Genomic DNA, 23,440 nt, shown 5'->3' on the forward strand with positions numbered 1-23,440 from the left:
TAATCTACTTTGATTATTGTTGGTGTTTTATTTATAACATAAAACATAATAATCAAAGTAGATTATGTGAATAGTGTAAAAAATTCAAACGTTGCGGGTATTAAAAGACGGAGGAAGTATATATATACTAGTGTGTGTGTGTGTGTGTGTGTGTGTGTGTGTGTGTGTGTGTGTGTGTGTGTGTGTGTGTGTGTGTGTGTGTGTGTGTGTGTGTGTGTGTGTGTGTGTGTGTGTGTGTGTGTGTGTGTGTGTGTGTGTGTGTGTGTGTGTGTGTGTGTGTGTGTGTGTGTGTGTGTGTGTGTGTGTGTGTGTGTGTGTGTGTGTGTGTGTGTGTGTGTGTGTGTGTGTGTGTGTGTATATATATATATATATATATATAGGGGAGGGATCATGTGAAAATACCTCCTTATGTGAGTATACTAATATATATGAGAATGAATCTAATCCATAGGATTAGATTCAATCTAATGGCTAGGATTAAATAAGAAAACCCATCCAACTTCCAATTAAAACCAATCACTTTTTCATTAAACCCACGTAACTTTCTCTCTCCAGACCCTCCTCTTCACTCTTTCCCTCTCACGCGATTTTGAACTCCCTGTTATCCCCTCAATTTTCTCTCTCCTCTGAAGAAAACCGCCATCGCAGCCTCCAAAACGGCAAATCCGCTCCGTCGTCGCAACTCCAATTTTTGATTTAAGGTAAATTCGAGTTCAATTGTTCTTCATTTCTTCTCGCCTTCTACAATTTTTCCTAATTTTAACCTAATATTTTCAATTGAAGATGATTGGAGTAGAAAAACAATACGAACGACTAAGGTAAGCAAATTTGTAGCCTAATTTCGAATTCGTTGTTTTTAACATTTATTGAAGATAATTTTTGTTAAATTTTGATTTTCAGCAAAAACAAACACAACAAACCAGCAAAAAATCCAGACGATACTGAAGAGTAAGAATTCGGTGGTTTAATTGTAGCGAAATTTATTTATTAATTTCGAAATTTTTGTAATTATTTTCGGAAATTTTCAAAATTTATTTTTGTAATTATTTGGTTTGCAAATATTTGGATGTTTCTAGCGATTTTGAAATTTTTATATTCCTTATATTTGATGTTTGATGCAATTATAGATGTTCTGAATTTTATGAATTTTTAGTATTTTTAATTAGAATTTAATTTGTGATTTTTTGAATTGTTTTTAGAATTGAGAATTTTAAGATATTTTCGTCATTTTAAGATATTTTTTGAATGTTCTGAACGACTTCATGAATAATTTAGAGTAATATTTTATACTCTCAATACTTTAGAACATGAAGCTTAAGAATCTAGAACATCATAAATCACTGTGTAGAACATCATAAATCACTGTGTAGAACATCATAATTGCATATGTTCTAATTACAAGTGCACATGTTCTGAATTTGAAAGCTATCTAGTGAAATTAATTATATGTTGTCTTATCTGACGTTTGACAGTTTTACTAGTTGATATTATCTGCTTCCATCTATTAGTTTAGGTGTTTGAGTTTCCCTGATGGTATGTTCCTATGTTGATATTACATTGTTCACGTGTTGTTGGTTTGGTTTGTAGTTCCATGCCTTAAGTTGTTTTGACAGGTTTAAGAATCAATGTGAATATGTGATATGTTCATCTTCACTTACTTATTGTTCACTTCCCGAGATTCTTATCAAACTAAACTGATTATTACTGATTCCTATTGACTAAATTTGTATTAGAGCTCGAGTCGTTTTTCCTGGTGTATCAAAGTGTGTTTAGGTGTGAATTTGATCACTATGTTTTGAATTTGACAGTTGCTCCAGAGGTAAAGATAAATGTATCATAGAATTTGTGAACCTTTGTAGGGATAATATGTGCGATGGCAGTTTGATTATTTTGGTGCAAAATGTAGAACCCAGAGGGCAAGTTGCCTAATTTTCTGGTTGATGATTGATGATTCATGAGTGCAGTCCCATAATATATTCTTGAAGTGTCTCCAACTTTGAGTAGTTTATCCTTGGTTTTCAACCTTCCCAAGCTTGCTAAACATGATTTGAAACCAACTTTCTAAGTGAAATTGAGCCGGCCAACTCTCATCTATGTGCTTATATTATATTTCAACATTAAGAATTCAGAAACAAGTCATAATCCATATAACTGGTGCCTTTGAGCTCCTTCCTTGATATCTTTTTCAGAATTCTCTATTTGAGCGAGCTACATTACCCCTGATGTGCTTTTTGTTCAAATTCGCTAAATTTCAGATTCCTCTTCCCGTCTCTGCAGTAGACAGACAATTCCAACAAATTATAAGTAATTGACATCTACTTATCTACGCATAAAAATTCAGAATGGGAAGTGTCAACACAGTCCGTTAGTTGCCCACCTGCCTCAATGTGTTCAATCTGTAGAGGTTTCTGCCCTTAATTAGAAGGAGATTGTCATTTTCAATGTTTTCATGTGTTGTTGTTACGTTGTTCCTATATTGTTGTTTTGGTTTGTAGTTCCATGCCTTAAGTTGTTTTGCCAAGTTTAATCCAAAATAAAATCTCTCAAATATAAAATTATATCTCTCTAATATCTCTAAACATCATATCTTAGAACATACAGATTAACTGCTTAGAACATGTAGCTTAACTGTTAGAACATATAGGAATAATGTACAGAACATATAGCTTCACTTGTTAGAACATATATACATTGTTTATAACAGAACTAAATTTGTTTCATGCGATGCAGGGTAATCGAAACTCACAACAATAGAGAACTGAAGCTAACCTCAATGAAGAAACCGATGTTAATGTGAACAAAGAACAAGAGGAAGTGAATAAGAAACATAACAAACTAAGGAAACATGTTGCAAAGAGGAAAGAGAGTACAAAAATTGTTGTTAGAGATGTCAAGAAGCACAAGTCTATAGTTGAGGTGCGTTCGGGGTCACAAGACTGCGTAAAAGTGGATAACAATTCAAGGTCGGTGAAGAAGAAGAAGGAAAGACTTTTGATCCAAAGAATACCAGCAAATTGGTGAAGGAAATAATGCCCTTGGTCCAAGTATGCATTCTATGTTAAGTCTAATAAATGCGGTTCAGTATTAATTAACAAGTTAATAATTCAGTGAGATCAAGTGAGCTGAATGCCTAGCTAGAGGCCGCTTCAGTTCAAGTGGAATTAATGATATTAATCCACAGCTTACTCTTGACTGAACCCGTAGGGTCACACAAATAGTACGTAAACGGATCAAGTATTTAATGGTATTAAATACTCCATCTATGAATATTCGGAACCGACGGATCTTGGTTTCAGTGGGAGCTAAGATCGTCACAGGCAAGAAATGAATACTCCGGAAACGATGATATTGCCGGAAACGGAAATATGGATCGTATCGGAAATATAAATATTATCCAAGTCGTAGATGTTGCCGGAAACGGAAACATGGTACGTATCGGAAAATATTATTGGAAATGGAAATATTGCCAGAATCGGAAATATTGCCGGAAACGGAAATATTGTCAGAATCGGAAATATTACCGGAATCGGAAAATAATTCCGAAAACGGAAATATTAAATATTTGTTCGAAACGGAAATTAATTCCGGAATCGGAAATATTAAATATTGTTCGTATCGGAAATGAATTCCGGAATCGAAAAATTTAATCGGAAGCGCATCGTACGAATAAGCATTGGACGAGGCCTGCCGGACGAGGCCCAGCACGAAGCCAGGCCCTCGCCCAGCAAACCAAGCGCGCCGCACAAACAGCGCGCACAGCGTGCGCTGCGTGGGCTGCTGCTCGCGCGCACGCATGGGGGCCCATCGTGGCTGCCGTGCGTGTGTGTGCAAGTGTTTGTGTTCGTGCACGTTTCCTAAAACATGCAGAGTTCGGTTAATGATTAAATTCTAATTCTAATTGATAAATTAATTAAATTAGAGTTCTTGTAGAATTCTAGGTTTAATTAATTTGTATCTGAATAGGATTTCGATTCCCTTTCCATACCCCTATAAATATGAGGCTAGGGCTCACAATTTATAACAAGTTTCAAAGTATTCAAAGTGAGTTTTTGAGAGAAAAATTCAGTCACACATTTGCCTATAAAGTGCCGAAAATAATAGTACCTTAAGGGCGATTCTAGTTGGTCAATCTTAAGGCGGATCCGGACGTGCTGTGGACTATCTACGGAGGGACGACACTTGGAGTCCTAAAGACTTGTTCTTGTTCGGTTCGGGCGCAGCTAGGGAAGGCACGCAACAAAGAGTATGCATCTAAATTATGCTATATGATTATGTGTAAATAATATGTTGTCCTGGGTTAATGGTTGTTTCCGCATGATCTATGTAATGTCATATGTATCATAACCTAACAGTGGTATCACGAGCCCCTTATTATTTTCATAATCTAAATTGCATGAACATGGTTAAATATTACAAATTTGCAAGAATTAAAAGGGGTGATTAATTTTCGTAATTGTTAATTAATTGCAAATTGCGTTTATTTAATTATACGTACGCAGTTTTTCGTCAGTTTCTTCGTTACTCATCCGAATTGAGTGATTTTTGTGTCAATTCCGCATGTAAAAGGCATTCTAAAATTTTGACAAAAATAGTATTTTTCTGCCGAACCCAGAATTCTCAAATTCGAAGCTTAACTATGACTTTTCGAAGGTTTTAGTTTTTCGAATGCAAAATTTCGTAAATTTAAGATGTTAAATTAAATATTTGCGATTCTTGTTGATAAATCTTGAATTTTTGATTGACCTACTGCATATGTTTAACAAGTTTGAATGCCTAGTCTTGTTAATTATGCAATCTAATTTGTAATTATGATTAATTTGTTGAAAATTAGAATAATTTAGAATTAATTTGATTTTCATAATTAATTGTAATTTAATTAGAAACCTATGATTAAAAACCACCATAAAAATTGTAAATTTATGATAAATTTTAAATTTTTATGACCTAGACTTGAATCCATAACAATCGGAAATCAATTGGATAATAAATTTTCGATTTTTCGCCCTAAAATTATGAAATTAATATTATTTATTAATTTGTCATTAATTTTAAATATAAATTTTAAATTTTTATGCGATTCGTTCATAAAACTTGCACGCACGAAGCAATGGACGCTTCGTGTTACCCTTAAGGGGTGTTGTATAATGCGGGCATGCGACGACGAGCAAGGGAGCTCGTCGCCCGTGCGGCACGAATGCAATGAGCAAAGGCGTAGTGCACGAGCACAAGGCAGCAGCCCTGCCTTGTGTCGTGTGCCACGAGCGATGGACGAATGGGCATGGGCGAAGGGCGAGCCAAGGCAGTCGCGTGTGGGCAGCAAGCGAGCTGCGCCACAACGCGCGCTGCCTCGCGCAAGAGCGCGCAGCGAGCGCAAGCTCGCGTGCCACGAGCGCTGCGCCCAGCATTGCTCGCGCGCACAGCGAGCGAGGGCTCATGCGCACAGCGAGCAATTGCTCGCGCGCACAGCGAGCGGTGCAACGCGCGCAGCGAGCGCTGGCGAGCGCGCATTGCGAGCGAAAGCTCGCATGCGATGAGCGCTGGCGCGCGCAGGGAGCACCAATGCGTGCGGAGGCTTGCGATGGATGCAGCAGCTATGCGACGAGCGCATGGGCTGCGCGCACATGGCCAGCAATGGCTGTGTGCGTGCGGCCCATGGGCGTGCAATGCGTAGGGTGTTTGCGTTACGATTAGATCGTTTTGAATGTTTAATTTGAAAATTTCAATTCGCGTAATTTTAATTAATTTTAAAATTAATAATTTAAATTATTTTCTTGGATTTTAATTTTGAATATTATAATTATAATAAATGTTATTTATTCTAATTATTTTACTAAAATTAAAATCATGAATTAATTTAAATAACGACTGAAATTAAATCAAACTTTTTGGATTCAATTATAAATTTATATGAGCTTTAAATTTTAATTAAATTTGTATGTTTCCGGTTAGACTAGAAATACATTTTTATGTTTAAAATTAGTAAAGCATATGAATTTATTGGTTTAAGTGGGAGCGCTTTTTAGTCATAAACTCTTGATTAGGTCTACAAATCCTTAAGGTTAAAACAACTTGATTAGAATTAATAAGGACTGAATAATTGGTAGATTATTGGTGCCCTTGATTAATTGCTGCAAATGTTTACGTGATGCATAATGTGTTTTACTAACCAGCTATGTGGGCCATTCATGATAATGAATGGGTGAATGGTATATATTGTATATGTACTGTTTTGCAGGTTATGAAGTGACTAGTATGGCCCAAATAGGATAGAAAATATGGTCTGCGTACCATTAATTTGAATGTAATTGGTCTAAAGTACCAAAGTTATTTTTCAATTCAAATATGGTCTGCGTACCATCAAATAGTTGTAATTAGTTATAGCTTATCCTATTTGAAGAAAATGGTGCCTCCCACGGAGATTTTCAAGACGGACTTTGAAGTCAAAGCTTCAAGATGAAGTCGGGCCATACTAGATCACATTTATCTTATGCATGCTTTAAGTTATTTATTGTTTTAAATATGTCTTAAAATGCATGAGATCAAAAGCTTGATTATGTTGCATGATTAAGGATTTTAGTTCACTTAAAATCTAACCAACATAGTAAGAGCCTTAAGTTCCAAACTTAAAAATTGAGTTAAAAGGTGCCATGCCAAAATATACACTTGCTTGGATATCCTTTACATCAATCTAGTAATAGTTTTCGCTCAGCGAGGTGTTATTTATTGGTCCTAAAGGGGCAAGGTACACAAATAATTGTGAGTACATGTTAGTTTTGGTGAAACTCAACGATATAAGTAAGGAGTCCTTTTATGTCGTGGCAAATTCGATAGGTTTACCTAATAAGTTCTTAGACGTACCTATCAACCAAGAATAGTTTCTAGACTATTAGCAAAAGGCTTTTGCTTACCTAAGATGTTCTAGGATTAAGTCGACAAACTGTGCTTAGTTCTTCAATGATTTTAGGATCTTGGAATCATTTTATTCACACCTGCCGGAACACATAACTTGAATAAAATGCTTAATAAACATTGAATTATGCATGTATGCTAGAATTTAAGTTTATTAAGAGAAACTGTGAATGGTTATTTATTTGTTTATTCTTTTCAATTGTAGTTTTTAATATGGCAAACAACAATTCATTCAACATTCGATCAATTCTCGAAAAGGAGAAGTTGAACGGGAAAAACTTCCTTGACTGGCAAAGGAACTTGCAAATAGTTCTTATGCAGGAAGAAAAGGAGTATGTCCTGGATGAGGCGATGCCCGAAGCTGCAGGCGACGGGGTCACTCAGGCAGCCCTCAATCGTTGGATTGATGCCAACAAGGATGTGAAATGTCTAATGCTCGCCACCATGAGTGCGGATCTGCAGAAAACGTTCATCAACTCAGATGCTTTCACAATCATCAGTGAGTTGAAGAACATGTTCCAAGATCTGGCTCGAGTCGAAAGATTCGAGACTCATAGGCAAATTCTTGAGACCAAGCTTAAGAAAGGCGAGCCCGTAAGTCCACATGTTCTCAAAATGATTGGACTCATTGAGAATATGAGTCGGCTGGATCAGCAATTTTCTCAGGAAATGGCTATAGACACCATCCTCCATTCTCTTCATAGCGGGTATGATCAGTTCAAACTGAACTACAGTATGAATAGTCTGGACAAAACGCTCACTGAGCTTCACGGTATGCTGAAGACCGCTGAAAAGACGCTCAAAAGTGATAAGCAGGATGTGCTTATGGTGCGTGGGGGCAAGTTCAAGAAATCTGGAAAGAAGAGGAATGCTAAGAAAGGTGGCAACAAGGCCAGCCCAACTAAGCAAACTGGCGCCAAATCTGCAAAGAGGAAGGTCAGTCAACCCACTTCTGAATCCGAATGCTTCTACTGCAAGAAGAAGGGGCATTGGAAGAGAGATTGCTTGAAGCTAAAGGAAGATCAGAAGAACGGAACAGTCGTTCCATCTTCAGGTATTTTCGTTATAGACTGTATACTTGCTAATTCAACTTCTTGGGTATTAGATACAGGTTGTGGCTCACACTTATGTTCCAATCCACAGGGACTAAGAAGAAGTAGAAAGTTAAGCAAGGGTGAAGTCGACCTACGAGTGGGAAATGGAGCACGGATTGCTGCATTAGCTGTAGGAACTTACTATTTGTCGTTGCCCTCCGGGCTAGTTTTGGAACTGGAAGAATGTTTCCATGTTCCAAGTCTTACTAAAAACATCATTTCAGTTTCTTGCTTAGATGCCAAGGGATTTTCCTTTATAATAAAAGACAATAGTTGTTCGTTTTATTTTAAAGAGATGTTTTATGGATCTGCTAGATTAGTCAATGGACTTTATTTATTAGATCACGACAAACAAGTATATAACATAAATACCAAAAGGGCCAAAAAGGATGATTCAGATCTCACCTATCTGTGGCATTGTCGATTAGGCCATATAAACTTGAAACGCTTAGAAAGACTTCAAAAGGAAGGAATTCTAGAGCCATTTGACTTAGAGGATTATGGTAAATGCGAATCATGTTTACTTGGCAAAATGACAAAGCAACCTTTCTCTAAAGTTGGAGAAAGAGCAAATGAACTATTGGGTTTAATCCATACAGATGTATGTGGACCAATGAGTACAAATGCTAGAGGTGGTTTCAGCTACTTTATCACTTTCACTGATGACTTCAGTAGGTATGGTTATGTCTACCTAATGAAGCATAAGTCTGAATCCTTTGACAAATTCAAGGAATTTCAGAGTGAAGTAGAGAATCAATTAGGCAAGAAGATTAAGGCACTGCGGTCTGATAGAGGCGGTGAATATCTGAGCTATGAATTTGATGACCATCTGAAAGAATGTGGAATTCGATCAGAATTGACTCCTCCTGGAACACCACAATGGAACGGTGTGTCAGAACGGAGGAACAGAACCTTGCTAGACATGGTCAGGTCAATGATGGGTCAGGCCGAACTTCCATTAGAATTTTGGGGACATGCACTAAATACAGCTGCACTCACTATAAATAGAGCTCCGTCTAAAGCTGTCGAAAAGACTCCATACGACTTATGGTTTGGAAAGCCTCCAAATGTGTCTTTTCTTAAGATTTGGGGATGTGAAGTATACGTCAAACGATTAATTTCAGACAAACTTCATCCAAAATCTGACAAATGTATCCTTGTGGGTTATCCAAAGGAAACAAAGGGGTATTACTTCTACAATACATCTGAGAACAAAGTGTTTGTTGCTCGAGATGGTGTCTTTTTGGAGAAGGATCACATTTCCAAAATGACAAGTGGGAGAAAAGTAGACCTCGAAGAAATTCGAGTCGAACAACAAACTCTAGAGAATGCTCAAGATGACATTCAGGATGAAACTCAGAGATCTTTAGAAGAATCTGGTGAGAATCATGGTCAATCTAGAAATGTTACCCCGCGTAGATCGCAAAGATATAGATCTCAACCGGAAAGGTACTTAGGTATTTTGACGAACGAGAGCTATGACGTTCTATTACTTGAAAGTGATGAACCTGCGACTTACAAGCAAGCTATGACGAGCCCTAGCTCCAAGCAGTGGCAAGAAGCCATGCAATCTGAATTAGACTCCATGTCTGAAAACCAAGTATGGGATTTGGTCGATTTGCCAGATGGCTACCAAGCCATTGGAAGCAAATGGGTTTTCAAACTGAAAAAGGACAAGGATGGGAAACTTGAAGTTTTCAAAGCTAGATTGGTTGCAAAAGGTTACAGGCAAGTCCACGGTGTGGATTACGATGAAACCTTTTCACCAGTTGCAATGCTAAAGTCTATTCGGATAATGTTAGCAATCGCTGCATATTACGATTACGAAATATGGCAGATGGATGTCAAAACTGCTTTCTTAAACGGCGTTTTAACAGAAACTGTGTTTATGACACAGCCTGAAGGTTTTGAGGATCCAAAGAATGCTAAAAAGGTATGCAAGCTAAAGAAGTCAATCTACGGATTGAAGCAGGCATCCAGGAGCTGGAATATACGTTTTGATGAAGCAGTCAGTGACTTTGGTTTCATCAAGAACGCAGACGAATCTTGTGTATACAAGAAGGTCAGTGGGAGCAAAATTGCTTTCCTAGTATTATATGTCGACGACATATTACTTATCGGAAATGACATTCCTATGTTGAACTCTGTCAAGATTTGGCTTGGGAAATGTTTTTTCGATGAAAGATCTAGGAGAAGCACAGTACATATTGGGCATCAAGATTTACAGAGATAGATCTAAAAGGATGATTGGACTTAGTCAAAGCACTTATATCAATAAGGTGCTTGATAGGTTCAAGATGGCGGACTCCAAGCGAGGCTACCTACCCATGTCTCATGGAATGACTCTAAGCAAGACTCAGTGCCCAAAAACACTTGATGAGCGTAGACGAATGAATGGGATTCCATATGCATCATTGATTGGTTCAATAATGTATGCTATGATATGTACACGCCCGGATGTTGCGTACGCACTCAGTGCTACGAGCAGATACCAGTCAGACCCAGGAGAGGCGCATTGGACTGCTGCCAAGAACATTCTGAAGTACCTGAAAAGGCACAAAGATGACTTCCTGGTCTATGGTGGAGATGATGAATTAATTGTTAAAGGCTATACGGACGCAAGTTTCCAAACCGACAAAGATGATTTCAGATCACAGTCTGGGTTTGTCTTCTGCCTCAACGGAGGAGCAGTAAGCTGGAAAAGTGCTAAGCAAAGCACCATTGCGGATTCTACAACTGAAGCGGAGTACATTGCTGCACATGAAGCAGCAAAGGAAGCTATATGGCTAAGGAAGTTCATAGGAGAACTTGGTGTAGTCCCCTCCATTAAAGGACCAATAGCCCTGTATTGTGATAATAACGGAGCTATTGCACAGGCAAAAGAGCCTAGACACCACCAGAGAGTCAAGCATGTACTTCGTAGATTTCACCTTCTACGAGAGTTCGTTGAAAGAAAGGAAGTCGAGATAAGCAAAATTGGAACTGATGACAACATATCAGATCCATTAACTAAACCTCTGCCGCAGGCGAAGCACAACTCGCACACTGCAGCTATGGGAATCAAGCATATTGGGGAATGGCTTTGATGTCTCTGTTTAATGTTTTAAAGTTTTAGAGTTTAAATCTTTGAAAAACATTATTGGTTAATCATTCACAATAAATGAAATGAATTCATTTTTCCATTTAATTTGTGGTTTATTAAATGATGAGTCCCTTCAATTTGACAATATATTCAAGATAGACTGTCAGGACCAGTCCTGTGACTAAGAAATGTCTATCAAGTGAACTTGAATGTCAAAGGTTGAAAATGGTCCCTAGTCGGAGTTTTCTATAAAATTGGACGCATAGAAAACGTTAGACGATTAGAATGCAAGATGACTAGTAGTTCTGTTTCTTGAACTATGTGGACATGGCAATGTCATAATCATTTGCATAGATACTTACTTTGGGAAGACTAGTATCGGACAAGACCTATGAAACTTTACTGTAAGAGATGAAAGTCTGTCATAAGTAAATTTCATTAAGTTATTAGACACTAAATCCTCAATACCTGAGTGATTTGAGATTACTTGTTTGAGAACTGATTGCTTTGACGTTGACCAACCGTCGCACCGTAAAAGGAGGCTATAAAGGCAACGCTCAGGTAATCACCTATCAAACGAAGTCTAATCTCAAGATCGCAAGATTGGGATTGTCCTCCCATAAATCGGGATGAGATGCTTAAAAGTTGTACAAGGCCACTCGGAGAGCTAGAAACTGTGAAATGCATGGCCGTGCTCGGATGAATCATAGGCTATGATTATCTGTTTATTTGATCAGTTGAACTCTGAAACCGAGGAACACCTCTGGACGTAATAAGGATGACAACTCTTACCTTATGTTCAAGAGCAAGCATCGAGCGACAAAGGAATTAGGAAATGCACACTTGTCCCTAAGGACAAGTGGGAGACTGAAGGAAATAATGCCCTTGGTCCAAGTATGCATTCTATGTTAAGTCTAATAAATGCGGTTCAGTATTAATTAACAAGTTAATAATTCAGTGAGATCAAGTGAGCTGAATGCCTAGCTAGAGGCCGCTTCAGTTCAAGTGGAATTAATGATATTAATCCACAGCTTACTCTTGACTGAACCCGTAGGGTCACACAAATAGTACGTAAACGGATCAAGTATTTAATGGTATTAAATACTCCATCTATGAATATTCGGAACCGACGGATCTTGGTTTCAGTGGGAGCTAAGATCGTCACAGGCAAGAAATGAATACTCCGGAAACGATGATATTGCCGGAAACGGAAATATGGATCGTATCGGAAATATAAATATTATCCAAGTCGTAGATGTTGCCGGAAACGGAAACATGGTACGTATCGGAAAATATTATTGGAAATGGAAATATTGCCAGAATCGGAAATATTGCCGGAAACGGAAATATTGTCAGAATCGGAAATATTACCGGAATCGGAAAATAATTCCGGAAACGGAAATATTAAATATTTGTTCGAAACGGAAATTAATTCCGGAATCGGAAATATTAAATATTGTTCGTATCGGAAATGAATTCCGGAATCGGAAAATTTAATCGGAAGCGCATCGTACGAATAAGCATCGGACGAGGCCTGCCGGACGAGGCCCAGCACGAAGCCAGGCCCTCGCCCAGCAAACCAAGCGCGCCGCACAAACAGCGCGCACAGCGTGCGCAGCGCGCACAGCGCGCGCAAGCACGCGCAGCGCGCGCGGGCGCTGCGTGGGCTGCTGCTCGCGCGCACGCATGGGGGCCCATCGTGGCTGTCGTGCGTGTGTGTGCAAGTGTTTGTGTTCGTGCACGTTTCCTAAAACATGCAGAGTTCGGTTAATGATTAAATTCCTAATTCTAATTGATAAATTAATTAAATTAGAGTTCTTGTAGAATTCTAGGTTTAATTAATTTGTATCTGAATAGGATTTCGATTCCCTTTCCATACCCCTATAAATATGAGGCTAGGGCTCACAATTTATAACAAGTTTCAAAGTATTCAAAGTGAGTTTTTGAGAGAAAAATTCAGTCACACATTTGCCTATAAAGTGCCGAAAATAATAGTACCTTAAGGGCGATTCTAGTTGGTCAATCTTAAGGCGGATCCGGACGTGCTGTGGACTATCTACGGAGGGACGACACTTGGAGTCCTAAAGACTTGTTCTTGTTCGGTTCGGGCGCAGCTAGGGAAGGCACGCAACAAAGAGTATGCATCTAAATTATGCTATATGATTATGTGTAAATAATATGTTGTCCTGGGTTAATGGTTGTTTCCGCATGATCTATGTAATGTCATATGTATCATAACCTAACAATTGGTTCATGGCACTTATTCCTAAAATTCCCAGACAACACATAGCTGCCATTAGGAAGATAGGCTTTGGTGCCTTCCTTGATTTGCATATTGGTGCCCATAAGTCAAAGTTTTCTGTTGAACTTGTAACAAGCTTAGACACCAACAGAGTTACTTTGGTCATGTATAGCAAAGAAGAAATAGATATTGAGTTGGATGACATACACCTTGTCTTATGTTCTAAACTAGCATTGCATATGTTCTGAATTAACATTGCATATGTTCTAAACTAATGTTGCTTATGCTATAAATTAACATTGCTTATGTTCTAAAGGTTTACATGTGTGTTTTGGGCTTCCATTTTTGTTTCTTTACATAACTATTTGTCAACAATGAATAACTTGTTTGAATATTTTTTTAAAACCTATTAGCTCAAATGGTAGAGCAATGTGCCATTGCACATGGATGTAGGTTCAAATCCTACATAGGTTGTTCTATATAAGTTAAATACATTTAAAGCCTTTTCGTCCGTGTTCTAAAAAGTTAAGTCTCGTGTTCTAAATACTTTTTCATATGTTCAAGAATTTAAGAGAAATGATCATTCACATTTCAATAGTAATAATAATAATAGCTAGAGGAGTGGGGGGCCAGATTGTATCTCGGCTCCTCTCCAACTTCTTGTAGTTCACTTGATCTTTGTAGCTTGTTAAGCTTGTAACGTTTTGGTGTTTTTCCATAATAATAATAATAATAATAATAATAATGATAATAATAATAATAATAATAATAATAATAATAATAATAAATAAATTCAATGTGTAATCTATTAACCTCTTTTATTTTAAAAGATGAAATATATATAATGAAATTCAATATTTTAAAATACGTGTTGCTTATGTTCTAAATGTTTGTGACTTCATGTTCTAAATACAAAAGCTAATGTTCCAAAAACTGATACTTATGTTCTAAATTAAATAGAACTGGTTCACAAAGTAAATAGAAGTGATTCAAAAGTAAAGAATCATCAAATACGAGTTAATGCCATAAACGGAATACAAAGAATTACCTATGTAGGATTCGAACCTACATCATTGTGCAAGCGCACAAAGATCTACCAATTGAGCTAATAGGCATCACTTGACCAACAAACTTACAGCAGCAGAAGGCCAACATCAACAACAATAAGAATCAACTAGGCAGAAAGTCATCATCACTGGTCTCAGTTGACAAAGCACAACAATAAGGTCTTACCTCGTCTTCCTTGCATCCCCCAAAAAGCTTATTATACGATTCTTCTGTTGGAAATCTATGATAATGTCAAATAGGAGCATAAAGATATGCAATTCTACGAGAGATAAAATAACTAAAGGCCAACCTTATGGGGCTGCTTGATTTTTTTCTAGCAAAACCAGACCTTCGGGTTGCTGCCTGTGGCCCTGTGCTACCAGATACGATTTGATGGCTGACACGTGACTTCTCTTCTTCCTGCTTTTCTGCATTGGGGTCAAAGTTGCTGATTTGTATCAAGTAAAGCATTTAGACAATTGATAAGCCATTGTTAATCTTGATCAATATCAATCATGTTCCCATTGAAATTCACCTCCAGCAAATTGTTCATAAACCATTTCAACAGTAACAAAAAGTCATATGTTCTAAAAAGCCATAGAAAATGTTCTAAAAAACCATAGCAAATGTTCTAAAAGCCATAGAAAATGTTATAAACCTTAACCCATATGTTCTGAAAACCATAGCAAATGTTCTAAAACTCAAATCATATGTTTTAAAACTTTAACCATATGTTCGAAAAATATGGAAAATGCTCTATAAACCAAAAATATGCATCAAAAGATTTTTTTTTTACGAACGATTACAGACATATAAGATATTTATGCAACTAGTATGGCTGCATGAGGATTCATATTCTAATCTCGTTGTAACAACTAGTATGGGTGCATGAGGATTCATAATCTAATCCGATAGAACATTATGTTAAACTTTCAGAACATGTAAAGCAATAATTCAGAATATCAAAAACAATGTCACATGAAAATAGAAACAACTATACAAAAAACTAGAATCAAGTATTCAAAACAAAAATACTATCACTCGGAACATTAATTGGAACGATTATTCAGAACATGTAATGCAATCATTCAGAACATGAAGAACCATTTCTCAGAAAAATGAGAGAAAATATACAGAAAACTGGAAACAACTGTACAGAACATAAATCACTATTATTCAGAACATTTAAAACGATTATTCAGAACATTACATATAAGACACATTAATAAGAAAACTCACTGGATTTCGTCAATGATGACGTCGGACTAGGATGAAGTTCTGATGACATTGTTAAATCTGTAAATAAGAATTTGAACACAGAAATTAAAATACGAACTAAGCAGAACAATTCGATAATAAAAAAATATAAACAACAACAAATCCAAAAATCAAAAAAATAAATCAAAAAAAATTAGGAAATCAAAAAACTAAATCAAAAACAAATCAGGAAATCAAAACTAAATCAAAAAATCAAAAGAAAAATAGATCAATAACAAAATCAGAATTCAGTAATCAAAAACAAATTTAAAAACACAGCTCAATAATCACGTAATCAACAAAATTTTAAAGCGCAAATCGACAATTTAATAATCACGTAATCAGCAAAATTTAAAAAGGTAGCTAAATCATCACGCAATAAGCAATTAGATAATCAACAATTCAATAATTTTGATAAAAAGAATAATTACGGATCAGATGTAAAATTAGGTCGAAAATCAGCAAATAATAATTTAAATATGAAAAACAAAATTGCGAAACTGATAAAATACCTTTAAATAAGCAATTAGATGAATGTATTCGAGAATATGATTGAATTCTAAAGAAAATTTGAAGATCAAATCGACCTTGATTGAGGTCCTACAATGGCGGCATGGTGAAGAGAGAGAAGAGAGAAAACAAGGAGAAAGGAGAGTTTAGAGAGAGAAAGAAATCAGCGTGAGAAGGAAAAAAAATCAGATGGGTATATATTCAAAGAATTTACAAAAATGCCATTAGTAATCCCTTGATTTTCAGCGGTTAGATTAGAAACGATCCAAAGGTCGAGAATTATTCTCATACTCCCTCCGTCCCGGAATACTCGACCCGGTTTGACCGGCACAGAGTTTAAGGGACTTGAATTGACTTATTTAATTTAATAGGTAGTAATTGATAGTGGGGTATTATTTTAAGGCAAAATTGTCAAAAAGTACCTTCTTTTTATCTCACTTTGTGAACTAGTACCTTATTTGTCCAGTTTTGTCAAATAATACCTTGAATTAAAAAGTTGCATTAAAAATGGCACCTTAGAGAAACAATCCGGCCAAATTGTCAACTTTCCGGCAATTGACTCATGCTTCCCTCCAAAATATTGTGCGTGTGAAACAAACAAACCAAAAAATCACGCGCCTCTCGAACTCTTTTAAGAAAAACACTACCAACCAACAATCTCATATCCATCTCAAGTTTTTTGCAGGAAAATAAACTGGTTTTTTTTGGTGGGAACAACACTACCAACCAACAATATCATAAAAACAATACTAACAACCAGCAATCTCATAAGAACAACAATACCAACCAATAATCTCATATCCCACTCCTTCAGAGCTTCAGCAAAAGAGCTATTGGTAATCTGATTTCTCGGATGAAGGATCAGTCTATTTCTCGTGTTAAGGAGATTTTGCAAATGGAAATGTATTCTGGTTATTACCTATCTGTTTGGAATCGTCTTTTGTTGAATCATGACAAGTTTATCAATATTGTGAAAGGAAAATCAGAATGAAAGAGATAAATTGTAGAGTTGAGGTTTTATTTTTAATGAAAATGGTGGTTGAGTGAAGTAATGAGAGCAGTGTAGTAAATGGGAAGAAGAAAGAGCGTTGGAATTCTCAACCAAAATTTTGAATGTGGTTAATTGCTGAGAGAGTGTTCACACGCGTATTTTTCCCACTCAAAGTGTGCCAACAAACGGAGTAAATGGCCGGAAAGTTGACAATTTGGCCGGATTGTTACTCTAAGGTGCCATTTTTAATACAGTTTTTTAATTCAAGGTACTATTTGACAAAACTGAACAAATAAGGTACTAGTTCACAAAGTGAGGTAAAAAGAAGGTACTTTTTGACAATTTTGCCTTATTTTAATGTAGTTAGTGGGAGGTGGGTTAAGAGGTGGGGTTGGGGAGAGTAGGGGTTGAATTTTTAATTATTTTTTGTATGGAGTAGGGGGTAGGTAGTTTAATAGGGGTGGAGTGAGAAATAATATAATATTGTTAGAATATTTCCATTTTTAGAAACAGGTCAAGTATTAAGGGACGGCCCGATAAGGAAAACAGGTTAAGTATTCCGGGACGGAGGGAGTATAAGATTGTGTTCTCACATAGAAAGGGTGTTCTCACATGAGTCTTCCTCTCTCTATATATATATATATATATAATCGCGATCTGGTGAGAACCACCCCTTAAGATGAGAACTGAGAACTAATCTCAGCCCTCAATCAATCCAATCCAATGATCCACATCTCACCCGATCAAATAAAAAAATAAGGGTAATGTGGTAATATCGCATTGTTGAATGACCTCCTCCCCTCAACCTGATTTTCAGATTTCTTTTCTCTCTCTTCCCCCGTTTTCTCTCTCCTCCTGCAAATTCCCTCTCCTCTGCGATTCACCTTCAACCGGTTCATAGCTTTGTACTTATTACATTCGCATCTTCTCTCATTCATCAAGTTTTCGCAAAAGTAAGTAATTTTGTTTATTATCGTTTTATTATTTTCTGATTTTATTCAAGTGTTAGCGATGCTAATTGTTGAAATTAGGGTTTATAAATTTTTATTTTCCAGTATTTTCCGTTTTGTTTGCTCATATTAGGGTTTCAGTTAAGTTTTTGCGATTTGGTTTGCTAAAATTGGGGTTTATTCATTTCAGTTTTTTCGATTTTGATTGTTGAAATTAGGTGTTACAGTTTTGTATATGCAAGCTCTATTCGTTTTTGCAGTGCAGAGATGCTCGTCAATTAGATATTAACTGGGTGATCCTTGGTCAATCAGAGAGAAGACCCTATCAGATATTAACGGAGGAATTAGACTTTTGGTTTTAACTGGGTGATCCAGTTTGTTGATGTGATTTGGTAGTTTGGTGATCCAGTTTGTTGATGTGATTTGGTAGTTTGGTGCCATTTGCTCATTGATTTTGTACACCAAGGTGTTTAGCAGCATCAAATGGTTGATATACCTTTTTATCATCCAAGCTTCACGACTGTGCTGTGAACATCATTCTGACATCATTCTTGTTCTGGCATGTATATGGCATCAACCTAGACTTCAACAATGCCAAAACTGTCATCATCTCAGCTTTTAAAGTGGAAAGCTTGTGACAGAACAAACTTCTGTAGAACTATCGGGACTTTGAATGAACCGCAATGCAATTGCCAGACTGTTATGAAGTCATGAACATAAGTCATGAACATACTGCTTTAAAATGTAGTGTAACAGACTGTCAATCCTTCCTCCACATCTCATCCAGGCTTCCTTTGTTAGCTTCTATTTTTGTGTTTACTTAAGATTAGTGCTTTTTTGTTCATGAAATACAAAAATACGATATGTTAGGCATCCAAGGTTACAACTTACAAGTGTTGCTACAACTGAGCCCTTTTTGGGACTTTAGGTAACTGATCTTAGTAGTCTTCTCTTCTTAGCTGTTGAACTTAGGTGACTAGGAGGATTTGTTGTATCGTTTGGTTGCAATGATGGGTTATATGCGGTGGTTAGTCTGTTGTGCTAAGATAGGTTCCTGAATGATGAATTCGTTTTGTGGCCTCTGTTGGAGTTTCTTAGCATCACATCCTTTAAACCATCACAACTCACAAGGCTGCATACAACATATAAAGCAGACCTCTTTGTTATAGTGCATGTAATAAATTTTCTTATTTGATTATCTTTACTTTTGAATCGAATATATTTACTTTTACGAGTCTTCTATCTACTTTTAAATTGAACAAAAGGAAAATATGTGAATGCATTCTAATTACTGAGCTAATTTGGCTGCTGCTTTATTGGACTAGGTTGCACCATGTTGCCTTCCCTAGATAACTTTGATATTGCTGATTGTTGTTAGTTGGTGCCAGTAGTTATTGGTTGTTTAATAAACAGAAATATGTTGGTTCCATTGCTTGGGATGGAAAAGGCGGGAGCGATGAGTGACATTCTAAGAAAAATGTAACGTTATTATAGTATTGATGGAATTCCTGATGTTGATCTTGTTTGGTTTTGCAGTAAGTCGGAATATGTAATCTAGAAACTGAAGGAGATGGGAAAGGTTTCAGATAAACACATTCTACTGATATGCAAGAAGTTCGATCAGCTGGATGCTGGCAGCTGTGGAAAAATTACACTAGCAGATCTTATGCACAATCACCACCGGATTTATTTTAGTTATCAGTTGCTTTCAATCTAAATATTGGCAGAGTAATGTTATGTCGTAGGGCTCAGAAGGTGAAAGGTGTTGGTCTTTTATCTGTAAATACACACCAGCTGTTCTGCTTTATTTGGCTGCTGCTTTATATTCTGCATTTAGTTGTTCTGGTTCCTTCAGTCTCTAATCGATGATTACTTACTTTCAAATTATTTCTATTTACTTAAACAAGTTATATATCTACATTTTAAATTGAACAAAATGCAAAGTGTATGATAGTGTTAGACCTATTCGTATTGCATGGTAAGATACCAAGAAACCATTAGCCTACTAGCTCAATTGGTAGAGCATTGTGCAAATGCACAAAAGATGTGGGTTCGAATTCCACGTAGGTTCATCTTTACTTTTTATATTGTTTTATTTACTTTTAATGTGAAAACCTTTACTTTGAATTATTTCGATTTACTTTTTTTGGTTTTTACTTTACTTTATTTAACTCAATTGGTACAGGATCAAAAGACGTGAGTTTGAATCCCACATAGATTCATGTTTACTTTTGTATTATTTTATTTACTTTTAATTGAAAAACCTTTACTTTAACCTATATACTTCAATAATCGGTGTTTTCTAGTTTTTTATTTTTATTTACTTTTAAGTTGAAAACCTTTACTTTGACAATCGACTATATATTTCTTTCTTATAGTTTGTTTCATATTGTAGAGAGATGAAAGTCAATGACTATTTACTCTAGTTTGAACTATTTGATTGTAATAAGTTTTTGAGATTTTCTGATTTACTTCTAAGAATTTTAGTTTACTTTTGAGTTTAAATTATTTACTTTTGAGTTTTTTGTTTACTTTTTGAATACTTGTTATTAATAATGCAACGAAAGTCACATATATTCATAAAGGTCTGACGTTTAATAGATCAGGTAGTAATAAGGGCAATCAACTTTGAACAGTTTGCATCACGCTTTCAATGAAATATTTTGATTTACTTTGGAATTTTTATGAGATACTTTTGAGTTATAGATTTACTTTTGAGATACTTTGATTTACTTTTGAGTTTCTTTTATTTACTTTTGAGTTTTTTTAATGAACTTTTAGAGAAAACCTATGTAGGAATCGAACCTACATTCCCTATGCATTTGCATAGTGCTCTACCATTTGAGCTAATAGGTTTAAGAAAATCAATAAAAATTTCAATCATGGCAAGAAGAGAAGAACAGGAAATGAGAGTTGAACAAATACTACTAATAATAACTTACAGAGTTACAGTTCAGTGGCAAATACTACTAATAATAACCTGAAGACAAAGGGTAATGGTATTAGATCTCATCCATACATCAATTTCTTCCCATGAGGAGAGCTCCATGTCGGATGAAAGAAGAAGGAAAAATATCACTTTCAGCAATCAATTTAAATAAATGAAATAAAGAGAACAAATGCACACAAAGCTTTAACAAGTAAAGGCCACACAAAGCTTACATCACTGAAACTATACACTATGTTACACAACAGAGGCAGCTGCAATATGTGAGGAACTGCTTCTTCATCCTCAAATCCTAAAACCCAACCCTCCCCACCTATTTGTTGTCTCTTTCTTTGTTCTCTTAGAATTTGGATCGATGAGGGATTTTGTTTTTCTATTTCTGCTCTTCCCGGCTTCCTCAATAGCTCGCCAAGCCTGCTCATTTCATCATCAAAGTCAGTGTTTGCTGTACCTAGTTTATCTTCCCTCAACTTGACAACATACTCCAAGACTCAATAGAATACTCTGTAAGAAGAAGAAATGGCCAATAATACATCATTATCTATCCTATTTTGACAGTTGACAATATCATAGTAGATAACTAGCAAACAGGCTAGCATTTATTTTGTCTAGATATACATCAATCTCCCCAAAGTCCCACCCCAATTAAAAATGGATGTATAAAGTATTATACAGAGAGAAACAATGTAACACTGTAACACTGGAAATTTCAAAGGTGGAATACACTTTTATTTTAAAGAACGGTTCACAAGGAAAGAGTAAAACAAATAACTGTCATCCCTCATCTACTGATGAAAATAAAAATAAAGAATAAAACATTAAACAATCTCATAATAGTAAGTCAACTCCAAATAAAGCACCTCAGACCAAGGCCACAAAAGGGTGAAGAAAATGGCACAAGATAAGCATCCACCTCATCCCCACACCCAAAGCTAAGGCAACAACCAACAGGTAGTGAAACCAACATCACAAGTCAACCTTGGTCAGCTTGCTTCACCCGACTAATAATACCACCACCACCAACAACAACAACACCAACTAAAACCCAACAGCAGCGTCTCAACAGCAGCAACTACTCGTAGAACACAAGATAACATATTCTAGAAGAACTCCAGTCCAAACGAATTAGGCACACCACAAGAACAGATCAACTATCCACCAAGAAACACAAGGCAACACTGGCAGCAACTTGTTATTGATTTACTCTAAGAGAGATTTTGTTTACTTTCATAGAGATTTTGTTTACTTTGGAGAACAAATCAGCAGATCCAATCCAAAACCTAATCTAAGCATGATAGAAATTAAATCAACGAATTTAAGTAGTATTCCAGGCTTTAATCTCAAAATCAGTTCGCAAAGTTTCCCAAATCCGCACAAAAAACCCGTCCACACAAATTTCTCATGAATTCAATCAAAAGTTCATTAACAACATCTCTAAAATTCCGCGAATGAGCTCCAAAATTTCTAAAACAATTAAACCTAATCGGATAAAATTATTCTGACCTAATTTTAGCAAAACATAAGAAATTGTGAGTAGTACCTGATTTAGACATCGAAATTTGCAGATTCATGTGAAGATATTTGAACGTTGCACAACATACTTCGAATTTGCTTCCACGAACTCTAAAATTTTATGAATAGTTTGAGTATAATTCCATTTTACGAATAATTCGAGTATAATTGCAGCATAAAATTGACGAATTCTACCTATTTTTATGACAGATTTTCTAAAATGTGAAGAAAATCGGGTAGAAAGTTGCGAGAGAACTGCAATTTCGTGGAGAGAGAAAGTTGGATACGGTACGAGGATTGAGGAGAGAGAAACATGTTTTTTTTTTCGAAACAAAAACAGACCGGTGCGGATGTTAATTATGAGATTTAATCTTATCCGTTGATTTTTGTTAAATCTAACGGTTCAAATTGGTTCTCATTGTAGGGGTTCTCACCGGAACCTGGTCCTATATATATATATATATATATATATATATATATATATATATATATATATATATATATATATATATATAAAGGATGAAAAATAAGATTTCTAATTTTTCTTTTACGACGGGTTTATGACTTATTTATGACGGGATTTTCAATTAACGACGGCCCCCTTTTATGACGAGTTCTCGACAGGAAATCCCGTCGTTAATCAACAATTATTGGTCTTTCGTGACGGGATTTCCCGTCGTTAATAGTACAATTTTTTGTAGTGAATTGAACCAATTAGTTAAGCAATCAAAATGGACTTTCCGGTAAGACGGTGTTACACAAAAGTTGCCGTACAATTTTATACAAATATTCAAAGTTGTTATACTTAACGAAAACTGTTTGAATTTTCCGTTTGTTGGGCCATTATTTGGGTTTCCTTTTGTTTTTTTGCCTCTTTTTTCACGTTAAATCTTTACTTC

The 23,440-nt window shown here is 36.1% G+C and overlaps 2 long non-coding RNA genes across 2 annotated transcripts; one reads left to right on the plus strand and one right to left on the minus strand.

The window, feature by feature from the left end:
- The first annotated feature begins 17,824 nt into the window (after nt 1–17,824).
- LOC130461878 (uncharacterized) lies at nt 17,825–19,932 on the plus strand. The gene is made up of 2 exons (XR_008921833.1): nt 17,825–18,085; nt 19,619–19,932. It is a non-coding gene; the product is annotated as an uncharacterized lncRNA (long non-coding RNA).
- Nucleotides 19,933–20,989: 1,057 nt separating this feature from the next.
- Nucleotides 20,990–22,859, minus strand: LOC130461879 (uncharacterized). The gene is made up of 2 exons (XR_008921834.1): nt 22,570–22,859; nt 20,990–21,533 (listed from the first exon to the last, which is right to left on the minus strand). It is a non-coding gene; the product is annotated as an uncharacterized lncRNA (long non-coding RNA).
- Nucleotides 22,860–23,440: the final 581 nt, after the last annotated feature.

Source organism: Spinacia oleracea, chromosome 5, assembly GCF_020520425.1.
Source record: "Spinacia oleracea cultivar Varoflay chromosome 5, BTI_SOV_V1, whole genome shotgun sequence".
Taxonomy (NCBI): Eukaryota; Viridiplantae; Streptophyta; class Magnoliopsida; order Caryophyllales; family Amaranthaceae; genus Spinacia; species Spinacia oleracea.